We start from the raw sequence: 6,231 nt of genomic DNA, 5'->3' as shown, positions 1-6,231 counted from the left end.
CCATCAACTTTTTTTTAATACGGACCTGTCTTTTTTATTGCAGATATTGATGAATATTGTGATGATATTGGGATAAATTCACAATCCACAATATCACATTTTTAATTTTCATAGCGTTTGATTTGAAATAACTACCGTCATCAATGACAACAATTTTGAATTACGGCCCTGTCGTTACTCCTTTTGTAAATTGTTTCGATTTCTTCAAAATAAAATTCAGACAACCCAATCAATCCGAAAGGTACACACCCTAACATAATGAAAATTCGTATTTTTTCGATTTGGAAATTTTTGTATTACCGTAATCCTTTTTATAAAAGTTCATGATGAAATGAATTGTTTTTCTGTTTTGTTGTCACTGATAATGGTGGTTATTTCAAATGAAACGCTATAAAATTATCAAATAAGATATATCTTCGAATTGTGAATTTATCGCTTTATCAATATCTGTAATGAAAAAGACTGGTCCGTCTTTAAAAACAGGTTGATGGTGCCCATGTTGTCACGAAACGATTTATCGAATATTTATTATCAGATCGTCATAGTACACTTCAAATATAATAACATTTTCTTTTTCCTTTTTTTAATATTCTTTGAAATAACAATTCCATTGTTATTTCATTTTTTATTTTATTTTTATTGTTGTTTAAATAAAATTTTAAATTCCTTTCGAAAAAAGGAAAAACAGCATTTTTTGTTTTCCTCGAGAATTGCGAGAGTCCCCGTAAATTTTTTTCGGCCATTGTATTCTTCCCGATGACAGTTACCTTTTTTCTTATTTAATCGTCTTCGTATCTCTTGCGGTTCAGAATATGGCAATGATACCACATGATAAAAGAAACGGCCTGTATAGTGATAACAGTTTAAAAGTACTTAGATATTATAAGATTATATTATTTTGAACAAACTCAGTCCAGTTTGCGATAGGAAATTAATACGTCAACAGAGTGAATTTTTGTATAATTATTAATTTCCAAAAACATTAATTAATGAGTGGCACGCTTGAATTTTCATTTGTCAATAAAATTTCATTCGCAGCGAAAATATCAATCTTTGAAGCACAAACAATGTCTTTAACAGATTCATGTGTACAAAAGTGAAATTATTGAAATTGTTTCAACCTTCAACGGTTTACTGTTGGGATAAAACTCCAGTAATATTCATAGAAATCTTGCCTCAATTGAAAGGATATATCTTCAGGGAAGATTTTTGAAAAAGAATAGTTTTGACTTCCTACTTTCATCTTCAAAAATGTCAGAATCACCCAAAGGAAGGAAGAAAGCAATCAATTTCAAAAATTAACTGTATAGAAAAATGTGTAGATCCTGCAGAGGAGTAACTCCTATGGCTGGGATTCAATCAAATGAGCAAATGAATGTCATCATGTACTATCATGGATGACATGAGTGAAGTGAACTCATCCGTGACATAAAGTCGTGATTTTATGAATGCATATGATGTTATCCAAATTTGGTGCTGAAGAGGCGATAAAGCAAGTGTCTCATACCGAAATATCGAATGCCCACTAGAAATAGAAATAGAAATAATTTTATTCATCACTAAAATTTTCACACATACACAATTACACGATTAAAAACATGAGTAAACTTATTGGACTAGTCAAAAAAGGTAAACGCTGAAAGCTCAACATAAATGTATAATTTTTAATAAATTTAAAACAAAGACTACATGTATAAAGAAACTATGTCATTTATCTAAGCACTGAAAGCAAAAAATTCATCAATACTGTAGAAGCAGTTATCCAACAAGAAACCATATAGTTCATTCCTTATTACAGTTCTACTTTCATTGATCCCAATAAGAGTTGTTATTTTATTAAAGCATTTAATAACCAAGTATTTTGGGGAATTCTCACTCACATTCAAACGAGACTAGGGATGGTATAAAGGATCTTCACCCCGAGTAGCGTAATTATGTATATCAGAGTTGTTTTTGATATAGGTGTTTATTATCATAGATAAATAAAACTAGCTGTACTATGTAGAAGCACGGCAATGGTGAGATGCAAATTTTTTTTAATAGCGTCCAGTGGACGAGACTTGTCCATACAGCAAATGACTCTTTTCTGAACCTTGAAAATGCGGTCAGTATATGCAGAGTTACCCCAGAAGATCAGTCCATACTTTAGCCTTGATTGTACCAGTCCAGGGTACATGAGTTTTATAACTTCTGTAGAGACAGAGTCTCGCAGATTCCGGTTAGTAACTCTGTAATTATTCTAAGTCGATCCCTACTATATTGAAGTAGTAACTTCATTACGGTTCCCTCATGAATGTTCTACTGTGTTTGTTGCCAGGTAATTTTGTCCAGTACTCTGTGTGCTTCTTATTGGTCTTATTGATCCCTACTATATTGAAGTAGTAACTTCATTACGGTTCCCTCATGAATGTTCTACTGTGTTTGTTGCCAGGTAATTTTGTCCAGTACTCTGTGTGCTTCTTATTGGTCCATCTCTTAATCTGGTTTCGCACCAATGATTTTGGTACCCCCAGAGCTGGTTCAGGACCTATATATGCTATATATGCAGCTTTATCATTACATGTGATTCCTGAATGCCCTGGCACCCAGTACAAAGTTAATTTGTTCCTGTTTGAAGTTCATTCAGTTCCTCATGGCATTCCCAGACCAGTTTTGATGTCACCTTCTGTTAAAATATTGATCCGCTCATTTCTTTGAGAACTCAATTTAATAAGCCTTGCACACTGCAAGATAGCATACACTTCCGTCTGAAAGACGGATGTGTATGATCCAAGCGGAAAACTGTAGTTTGATCTCTATCCGCTCGGTATATTCTAGGTCCCGTTCCATGTTTGGTCTTCGATCCATATGTATACCAGGTGTTTTTTTCCAACCATGTTTTCGGAATGACTAATGGTCTTTCACTCTTCACGGCTTATGATTTTGACCGTGAAGTTTGTGTTGAAGGTGTACTTTGGTGCCATGTAGACCCTGGACTTAGATGACTAAGTCGTTAGCTTTTGATCCAGGAGTATTGCTAAAAGTCTAGCTACCTGACAGTATTCCAGAGTTTCACCACACATATTGATGTTGTTCATTGGATCTGGATTCGAGGATGACAGTGTTCCATGTAAGTGAAATGTGATCTCCCCCATCTACTATATTGTGTAGGAATCCTGTGAATGATATCTGATTCAATTCCACAAAGAATGTTTCGAAAGTATTTTTCTTTCAGTGTAATTCAATGTTTATATGAAAGTAGCTGTTTCGAAAACACTTTTCTTTTAGTTTGTGTCTGAATGTTACTTCTCTACATGATCTACACATCTTTTTATAGAGTTAATTTTCGAAATCGGTTGCTTCCCTCCTTTCTTTGGAAGATTTCTACATTTTGTTTTGTTCAGAGCCCATGTTTTTATTATTTCTCGATACTGAATAAATATCAATATAAAATCAGGTTCTTGATGAAAACGAGATTATAATTAGAAAAAAAAATGATACTGGTTTTTGAAAAAGGTGCGGCGTACATATTTTTTCAAGTTCGATTGGTAACCACCCATTTCAAGATAAAAGGAATCCTTAAATATCACGTGTAAGGTCATGTCGATTGTCGACTGCCTACACTTAAATAAAAAACAATGTTTTGCTCGAGTTCGGAGTTTTGTAATCCTGTAATGACATATGATGAAAGCGAACATGCTTGTAATGTAGATCTTATATCCACTATTGAAGGAGATTTTATTAACTGTTCTCAGAATTGTTTCCATAGGTAATCTGACGACTTGAGGCTGTGGATATAAATAAAAATTCTTGAGTTCATATCGTCCGCTGTCGGAGTACTTGACATGAAGTATTTTTCAAACAATGAACGAGAATAATTATGCGATTTGCGTGGATTGAGTCTGACGACAATGAAGACTTTTTTAATCAAGTTTGTTACGTAATTCGATTGTTTTTGATTTAAAGAAATCAATTCAGGCAAACTGATACGAAAGGCATAACGATACGACAGTTTTGTCAATCTTTCTGGTGTAGGTACAGAGAAATGCAGACTTGTTGGATTCAGAAAACAATACAAGGAAAGATCACCAACGTTTCTAGCATGCTCATTGACCCAATTTTCGTTATTAATAATAATCATGTTATAGGATCTGATACTTTATCATCCCAAGGCATTTCAGATCACAGGCTAGTAGTTTACGTTGAATATTCAACAAAGAAATTCAAAATAGAGCCCAAATTTGTAACATACCGCTGTTTCGACAATTTCACTTTGCATACTTTTTATCAGATTTATACCAGTTGCCGTGGTTCGGAATTATGAGTGAAAATGATATTGATAATAAATTGTACAATTTCAATTCATGTTTAATGTCTAGTTTTGACAGACAAGCCCCTCTCAAAAAAGTTAGAATCACCAAACCTCCCACTCCTTGGCTCACTCAAAATCTCAGACTTCTTATGGAAGAACGTGATAAAGCCTTTCAAAAATTTAAAAAAAAATCTGTTAATGATCGTATGAGGCATATAATTGAGAAATTATACCTTAATAGTTAGAACTGAAAAATGGACATATCTCAAGTCTGTGTGTTCTGAAAAAATATCACGCAAAACCTGGAATGCTCTCTCTAACCTCAATGTTCTTCCAAAGAAAACAAAATTCATCACCCAATCACCTCTCGAATCCCGATGAAATAAACAACTATCTTGCCCAGTTCGTACAGGATGTTTCTAATAATTGTGATGAAAATATTGAATTTTATAGCAGGCAAGATAACTTCTCATTAAGGTTCGCTACTGAAGAAGCTATTCATGAAATCCTGAATGATTTAGATAGTTATTCTGATCTCAGAATTATCAGTATACTCTCAACAATGAGTAAAATTTTTGAAAGAGTCATTTATTCACAAATTAATGAATATTTCAATACCAATAATCTGTCATCGTGCTACTGTTACGCAAAACATTGTTGAGAGATTTGATAAGGGAATGATTAGCACTCTGGTTCTACTAGATTATCTGAAAGCATTCGATACCATCAATCATGAGCTGATTTGCATGAAACTCAATTATCATGGTTTTGATAGTGCTGCCTTATTTCTCATCTGGTCTTATTTACTTGGTCGATCTCAAAAAGTTGTTGTCGATGGTCAGCACTCCTTACCTCTTGATATTCTATCAGGAGCACCACAGGGTTTCATTTTGGGACCTTTATTGTTCATCATGTATACTACTGACATTATCTCGTCCATTATCTCGTCATACAATTATACATGCACTTTAAAATCGATGAGTATGCTGAGGCAGAAAATCCCTTCAACACTGATCTTGATTTGATCAATGGGCTATCAAGTGAACATGATTTGAAAGTTAATCCTAATAAAACAATGATGATGCATTTTGAATCTTAGAAGAATCGTAAATTTGGAGAAAACAATTTCTATCTAGTAGAACTAGGTCATACTATCTTAACTCCTGTCAATACAGCTAAAAACTCAGGGGTGATGCTTGACACTGATCTCAGATTCACTAGTCATGTTAAAAATTTAATGAAAAAAGCTTATATGTCATTGAAACTGTTATACTCTAATCGTTTTATTTTGAGCTAACCTCTAAAAAGAATGCTCTGTGATAGTTTGGTGCTAAGCCATTTCAACTACTGTAACTTCATATATTGGCCATACTTATATGATTGCGAAATTCTTGTTGCCGCCTAATTTATGGACTGTTATTATGATTCAATTTCCGAAGCCTTTAAAAACTCCCGCTGGCTCAGTATGAAAAACCGTATGATTCATCATTTGGGTTGTTTTGTTCATAAATTGATTACCCTTCCTCATTCTCCCCTTTTGAAACAAAAACCAATTCTGCGTGAAAATATTCACTCAAGGAACATTAGTCATAAAAACAAATTAACTATGCCACAATATCGCAATGCACAGTTTCAGAGATCATTTCTTTTCGATGCTGTAAAACTCTATAATTCATTGTCCGAGCAATTGAAGAGATTCAATATCAGGAAGTTCAAATACAAATATGAAAATTATATCTATGATTGTCAGTAATGTCAACTTTTGCTCATTGGACAAATTAATAAACAAAAGATCAATTGAAATTATTTATCAAATCTCTTCAGAGGGTAATCACAAATTATTATTTTTATTTATGTTTCTTATTCAGTGTTACCATCACTGTTAATTTTCTTTTATTTCTGTATGTTCGCGTGCGTTATGGAGTGGTGCTTGTTAGTTG

Source organism: Leptinotarsa decemlineata, unplaced genomic scaffold, assembly GCF_025532065.1.
Source record: "Leptinotarsa decemlineata unplaced genomic scaffold, Ldec_3_MD MMD2_tig00000251_RagTag_RagTag, whole genome shotgun sequence".
Taxonomy (NCBI): Eukaryota; Metazoa; Arthropoda; class Insecta; order Coleoptera; family Chrysomelidae; genus Leptinotarsa; species Leptinotarsa decemlineata.
The sequence above is the reverse complement of the archived record's forward strand: the minus strand, read 5'-3'. Positions refer to the sequence as shown.